The sequence below is a fragment of the Adiantum capillus-veneris genome, chromosome 2, assembly GCF_014529385.1.
Source record: "Adiantum capillus-veneris isolate H3 chromosome 2, ASM1452938v2, whole genome shotgun sequence".
NCBI lineage: Eukaryota > Viridiplantae > Streptophyta > Polypodiopsida > Polypodiales > Pteridaceae > Adiantum > Adiantum capillus-veneris.
Genome location: NC_140932.1, coordinates 48,051,880 through 48,060,067, shown reverse-complemented (window position 1 = coordinate 48,060,067; position 8,188 = coordinate 48,051,880).

Genomic DNA, 8,188 nt, shown 5'->3' with positions numbered 1-8,188 from the left:
TTAAATTTTAAATTGAAGGTGAGAATATCTCCAAAGTTTAAAGAAACTACAAAGTTCACAAAACTTAAATTAAAGTTTAGAGAATTCAAGGAGTGCAGAGAAGTTTAGTGTATAAACCTTAGAATATAGTAAATTTGCCTTTAAATTTTTGAAAAAAGCATAGTATAGCCGAATGCTAAAAAAATCCTCGATTTATTGTAGTTCCACCTATAGATTTTGAATCAAATTCTAGATGTGAAGGTGAGGAAACCTACAAAGTATAGAGAAATTGAGTGTAAAAGCCTTCAAATATAATAAAGTTGCCCCTAAAATTTGTCAAAGGGAGCTAGCCCAGTTGATTGAGCATTCTAGCTCTGTGACCCGGGTCGTGGGTTCGATTGCAGCTGGGTGACGCTCTCTTGTATTTGCCCGAGCGAAAATACCTACACCGGTACAAAAAAAAAAGTTGCCCCTAAAATTTCTCATACGTAAGTTTTTGGGAGAAAGCATTGTACATTAACTATAACCCCCCCTACAAATTTTTGAGATTTTCCTCGAATTTGCTTTTAAGCACTCGAAAAAACCAAGATTTAGAGCAATTCCACCTACAAATTTTGAGATTCACCTTTGAACTCCAAGTAGCGTAAAAACCTTTAAAAATAGCCAGGAGCTGGAGTTGCCTCTCGTCATTCCCCTTTGACGTCTGTTGAGGTCCACTCCTCCTCAACGTCCTCCAAGATGAGATTTTTAGTGGGGCTAGTGGTAGGTATAAAAGAGAATTGTGGTGTCCCTATACCATGCCTTTCTTCCTTTTTCTAGCCACATGGTCGTTTTTGAGCTTCTTGCCATGCATCACCATAAACATTCTCATGATTAAAGGAGAGTGTTCCCACCACTCTTTTTGTTTTCTGGTGTCATCATCGAGTATGTAGGGAATGAGGCAGGCTTTCTCTTTGACCCTCTCAATAACCTGGGTGCGGTCCTGTCGAGCAAGAGCATAGAGACAAAGTCATGCACAAACATCCATTACTAACAACAACAAAGTATCATAGCCTTCCCTTGCTTCTATGCAGTGACAAAGCAAGAGCATAGAGGCAAAGCCATGCAAGGACATCCATTAATGACAATAACAGAGTATCATAAGCATTCCCTTGCTTCTATGTAATGACAAAGCAAGAGCATAGAGGCAAAGCCATGCAAGGATATCCATTAATGGCAGCGATAGAGTATCATTCTCTATGACCATAGCATGGAAGCGGGGTTCTTTGATACAAAGGAGTAAACCTTGAACCAAGGAGGGAGCTTCCAAGAGCTTTGTCAAAGTAGCCTACCCTCATAACATCGTGACGCCAAGCAATTACAATTTTCTATAGCAATGGAGTAAGAGAGCTCATGATTAGTAGAGCAAAGTAATATAGAGAACCACGAGTACTAGAACCGTTAATGTGTGTAGGATATTATTAGTTACAAAATGAATGGGGATATCAAATTAAGAGTAACCAAAAGAATAACTAGGAGAGAGCAAGCAGTGACCTGCTGAGCCATACAACAACCAATAGTGAGCAACTAGCCCATAAAGTGCTTTTTTAAGCTTCCAAACACACTCGAAATGTCTCACATCCTCATATCCATGTAGTTACTCCATTGACACCTCCTATTGCAAGTCACTATGCAAGAATGCATTCTTCATGTCCATTTGATGCAACACCCAACCTTTTGTTGTGACCACTAAAATAATGATACAAACAATAGCCATCTTAGCTAGAAAGTATCCTCATGATCAATTTCATGAGTCTCTACATAACCGGAATCTAGACTTATACACGGTCACTGTGCCATTCGCATTGTGCTTCACTTTGTAGACATATCTAATCACACTCTTTCCCTTTGGCAATGGCACTAAACCCATGCCTCATAAGCATCAAGGGCTCCATCCATCTCTTTGTTCACAACTTGATCCCACTTGGGTTCTCCAACAGTATCCTCAAACAAGTAGGCTCTATAGCCTACACAATCTTCACCATAAAAATGCACAATGGAAAGCCACATAATTGCCAAAAGTCAATCTCTACATAGAATTACTCACTCTCACAAAACTATGTGGTCCAAGATCACTACCTATTGTCAACATGCAATCATCACAAAGCATATTCCAAACTCCACATCAAGACTTTGCTTCAAACCACTTGAATCAACATCACCATGACCTGCAATCAAATTTGATATCCTAGGGGCATCTCTTGATGCATTTGATGAATTCACAAGACTTATTCTTTCACATAACTGGCCACATGGGTTTTCAGCGTTGCTAAAACCAAGTGATTTTTGTGGTCCACTCAAAACTTGCAACTGCACACTCGCATTTTCTACATCCACAACACCATTTTATTGTAGTATGCCCGGATGAAAACTACCTTTGAGCTGTGCAAAGTAGAAGCCAAAATGCTCTACGGCCCACTAGCATTTCATAACACTCCAAAACAATGTAGGGTTCTGCTGGTGACATATCAAAACGCTAGAGCGAAAGGAGCAAGGGCACCCGTCTCACTGATTCTAGCTGCCTCTCAAAACTCAGGTAGAACTACTGACATGAAGCTTCTTTGCCTCAATATTTCAAAATGCTACACATAGGTAGTCCAAGTGTAGCACGACAAGGGTGTCGTGCTCTCCACAGTGGGTGCTCCTCAGTGTAGTATGCGAGAAACCTCACTCCAACAAAAAGAAAAAATCATACAACAATGGAACAACACCTCAAAGCACCACAAAAAACTCAGAGAACCATACATACTCTGGCTAACATCACACTCAGCTCCAAGCCGAGGACTCAATGGTACAATGGGGGTGTCGAGGCTCCAATGTGCACATAGGGTGTAGATGTGCAGTGCTGGACTCTAGACTCAAGACTCAAGACGCTAGAACATACAAAGTGGATGATCATACGATATACCACATTGGAACCGGCCACACATATATGTATCATAAAGAGCCACCAACGGCTTTGCCTCAACATTTCAAAATGCTACACATAGGCAGTCCAAGTGTAGCACGAAAAGGGTGTCGTGCTCTCCACAATGGGTGCTCCTCAGTGTAGTATGCGAGAAACCTCACTCCAACAAAAAGAAAACATCAGACAACAATGGAACAACACCTCAAAGCACCACAAAAAACTCACAGAACCATACATACTTTGGCTAACATCACACTCAGCTCCAAGCCGAGGACTCAATGGTACAATGGGGGTGTCGAGGCTCCAATGTGCACATAGGGTGTAGATGTGCAGTGCTGGACTCTAGACTCAAGACTCAAGACGCTAGACCATACAAAGTGGATGATCATACGATATACCACATTGGAACCAGCCACACATATATGTATCATAAAGAGCCACCAACGGCTTTGCCTCAACATTTCAAAATGCTACACATAGGCAGTCCAAGTGTAGCACGAAAAGGGTGTCGTTCTCTCCACAATGGGTGCTCCTCAGTGTAGTATGCGAGAAACCTCACTCCAACAAAAAGAAAACATCAGACAACAATGGAACAACACCTCAAAGCACCACAAAAAACTCACAGAACCATACATACTTTGGCTAACATCACACTCAGCTCCAAGCCGAGGACTCAATGGTACAATGGGGGTGTCGAGGCTCCAATGTGCACATAGGGTGTAGATGTGCAGTGCTGGACTCTAGACTCAAGACTCAAGACGCTAGACCATACAAAGTGGATGATCATACGATATACCACATTGGAAACAGCCACACATATATGTATCATAAAGAGCCACCAACGGCTAGCAAAATATCCCAATCCAGCTAAGCCTATCTCCAAACTACAATGGTGGTGATCTGGCCACCGTGTCCACTAGATTACCACCTGTATCATTGCCACATGTCACTGCCCAGGCAAGAGTTCATCCAATGTGAACTTTAGATCAGCTCTAACTAACTCCCATCTTGTGTTAGTGACATTGTAGCCTTGCTATAGGTTGCCCGCCACAAGACCACTCACCGTCCCAGTGAGAGAGTACACTGAAACTATCAGAAAGCCCAATTCGAGTAAAGAAATTGATGTGTGGAGAAGATATTGAAGTTCAAGGAGGAAGAGACCAATGATTAAATGTAGATATTTGCAGAAGATGATGAAGAAGAATGGGCAGCCTTGCCACAATGCCACAATGAGATAGGCTGAGATAGGATGTACAGAAAGCAAGAAATTGAAGAAGGCCCAAGTGTGAACAAAATCCCAAAAAGCTAGTGTAAATGCAATTAAAAGGACGAGGAGGTTCGGTGGCTACCAAGAGTGGTCTTCACAGAGGAAAATTCCCAAAATGTGTAAAAAAGAAATAGGGGCTAGGGGGTGGTTAGGGGCTAGAGATGGAGAGGGGGTGGGTAGGGACGAGACAGGGAGAGAGGGTGGGTAGGGGCTAGAAGGAGGGTGGTGGGTAGGGGCAAGGGGGTGTGGGCTTAGGGTGAATAGGGGCGGGGGGGGGGGGGGGGGGGGGGGGGGGGTGAGGGGCAAGAAGAGGGGGGAGGGGGTGGATAGGGGTGAGGGAGTTAGGGGGTGGGTAGGGGCAAGGGGGTGTGGGCTTAGGGTGAATAGGGGCGAGGGGTGGTGGTGAGGGGCAAGAAGAGGGGGGAGGGGGTGGATAGGGGTGAGGGAGTTAGGGGGTGGGGGTGGGTAGGGGCGAGGGAGTTAGGGGGTGGGGGTGGGTAGGAGCGAGGGGGAGAGGGATAGGGGAAGGTAGGGACGAGAGATGGTGAGGGGGTGGGTAGAGGCGAGGAAGGAAAGGGGTGGGGAGGCGGAGGTGAGTAGGGGTGAGAGGTGGTGAGGGGGTGGGTAGGGGAATGGGGGTGTGAGGGTGAGTTGAGGAGAGGGTGGTTAGGATGAGGCCAACTAGGGGGATCAAAAAATTCAATTGCTCAAAACTGCAAACCCCCAGGTGTTGAGCACCGCAAGCCCTTGTGATCACTTACCATCAGTCAAAGTATCTTGCTGACAACATGCTCCCAGAGACTACAATTGTTTTCTTAGGTCTTCCACAAGGTTCCCAAATTCTGAAATGGCAAGTCGAATGTTAGTTGCAATATCCAAAGATTCCCGTCCTGTAGCTTAAATTGATGTAGAGCTTCTATTTTGGAACAATGCGAATCTTTCTAAAGGAAAAAGTTGGACACTAGAGCTGTCATATTCAAAATCCTCATGTCATAAGGCAACAATGCTAGAATTGTCAGGTCTGGCCTCTTTTGCTATAGAGATAACTCAAAAAATCTACATAACTACACTCAAGGAGGTCAATATAACTGTTGACCAAGGAGAATTTAGGCACAACCAGTAATGTGCACATAAGATATCTAACAATCACATGTGTTATAACTCTGATGCTAACCTGTACATTTGGTAGCTCTTCTTGTACAAGGCACTTCACAGAATGCACAGAGAGCATTTGATGGAGAAGCCGAAGTTGTCCCGTTCCAAGTTTTGAAAGAAACATGCCCTATGTTGTATGCTGATTCTAGACGGGAGGATCAGATAGTCGTACGCTCACTGGTCTCTTAAAAATTTACAAACCAATCGTTCGAGCTTTTATTCGAGCTTTTTATTTCACCAACTTTTGATTCTACAAATTGATCAGAGTATTGCCTTCTTTGCCTTTCAGCTTGTTCCTTCTCCATATGAATAGAACTCAAATCTATCTTTGCCAATGGAAAAATATCCATTGATGCCAACATTTTAATCGATATTTTTCATACCATATTTCTTGTAGAGTTCTTTTGTACGTAGCACCTTTTCCCATTTTCTTGTATTGTCAATCTTGATTTGAATTCTTTTACTAGACTTTGAATAGTCAAAGTTTGATATCATAGTCATGTATGGTGCCATATGTCTTGAGAGATGTTCTACCCAAAAGCATTCCATATGCTCCTTGAACATCTATCACTAAGAAACTAGTTTTGAATTTCTCCTTGCCGGCTCTAATCTGCATGTTTTTTTATTAATCCAATATTTTGGACTACCTTGTGATTAGCCCTCTTTATTTTGAATGGAGTTGGATTTAGGTCTTGGATTCCCAAATCCTATCTTAGATTCTCTTTGAGAATGTTGACTCCTACAACAACCTCGTCATCCCTGATAGCTATCAGATCTAATGCTCTAGATTTTGCATATGCTTTCATTAAACTTTGTAGCTTCTAGTAAGGTTCTTTGAATATCATCCAATGCCATCGTCACATTCTGGATTCTTTCACATACTTTAACACTAAATTTGTAAAGTGACCATTTTGCTTGAATTATTTAAAGAGTTTAAAATTGGATTTCTAGGTACTATATATCCACCAATTTTTCGTATGAGTTGAAAAAAACTATTTTTTTCTTTTTGGAATATTGATCTCACCATTTTCCTTACTCTTGCACAACATTTTTCAACTTAGAATGTGAAAAAACGGGTCCTCTTTTTGGCTTTTTTTTGAAGTTTTGCAACTATACCACTCTAAAATTCATGTTTGTGAGATTTATATTGCTAAAGGTTTAGCCTTAATAGTTTTCAACATGTTTATGAAGAAATAAGTGTTAAAGTTGAAAGTCATGACCAATTTACAAGAATTTCTAAATCGTGTTTTTTGGGCAAATTTAGCACTTTTATGGTTTTTTTGGTGGCTTTCTTGATATCCAAATGTAATTTTGATTGTTGAAGTGGCATGCGTAAGATAAATCTAATATTCCTTGAGTTTTGGGGCACCTAATACCCTATATAGCATAGAATATGATGATGGTTGAGTTTTTCAATTGCAAAAGAATATAAGACATTCCAGTGTAGCAATTATACCTTTCTCAATATTGCTAGTTTATAAGGCCAATTGTGTGTGTTTTGTGGGTAGTAACCATATCTAATCATAAACTTTAAAATTGGCTAGATATTAAGTAGTTTCCATGGGATCTATAGGTCATAATGCTAAACCCAGTTTTGTCATGTTTGTTGTATTTTTCACTTCATCATTGTCCCCAAGGTTCCACTTGGTAAGAGATTCATTATTATTTTGACATGTTCCATGGCTTATTTTGCATACAATGGCCCAAATGGAGTTGATAAAACATGTATATATTATCTACATTGAGCATGACTATAGAAACTTTGATGATAGGTCTACAGAATGGAAAAAAATGAAACTTTTTTGTACCTCTTTTTTGCCAAAAAAATTTAGTGAGGCAAAATCAACCATATTCTTTGATCACCAACCCATTGAAGTTGACGCAAAATTTTATCTCATTTCCTACAAAAATCCCCAATCTCATTTACAATCAACCATAAGAAATGGGTGTTTTGGGAAAAATGGATCGGTCCATCAAATTTCGAGGCTTGTTGTGACCAAGAGATGAAAATTTTTAGAAGTTTCTCACTTTTGTCACATCTACTAAACCTTGAACTATAAGGTCATGATAGGATTTTCCACAATGCTTGGATCTACTTTGGTTTTGGACTTTTTTGTCAAAACCATAAAATGACACTTTTATGTCATGCTAGGTTATTGTTAACATATATTTCATACTGTTTTATACAAAACCTGTTATTTGAGCTAGAAGATCTCTCTTCCAACTGGTTGTCTTCACAATGCGACTGAACTAGATTTATTCATCTGACCCTATGATGGATCTTCTAATTGCTCTCCAATATTCTCCTTCCCCACGTAAGTGGTTTCAACTTTGCCCAAGTTTGATTTGACTTTCCGCATCTCCTCAACTAGAATTTCAATTGCAGTTATCACAAATTGATCCAATTCATTTGATGCCTTGTCCTTGCCAGATTCTCTTACCGTCTTTTCCTTTGTGAGAACCTTGTTAATGGTTTTGGCCTTAGAGAATTCTAGATGCTTTGGCATCTTCTGTTGAACTTGAAGCAAAAGCAAATTGCTTCTTTGCACAGACATGGCAAGGAGAGCAAGCAAACAAAGAGAGAGAGAGAGAGAGAGAGAGAGAGAGAGAGAGAGAGAGAGAGAGAGAGAGAGAGAGAGAGAGAGAGAGAAGATATTGCACGGTTAGAGAACAAAAGAAAGAGAGGAGATAATGCATGATTAGAGCAGAAAAGAAAGAGAGAGAGGAGATAAAGCACGGTTAGAGCACAGAAGAAAGACAGCTTACTCAGCAGGTTTTAGACCATATGTAGATTTCACATTAATTTGGTTGGGCAAGTTGGGTTGATCCCAAGAGACACC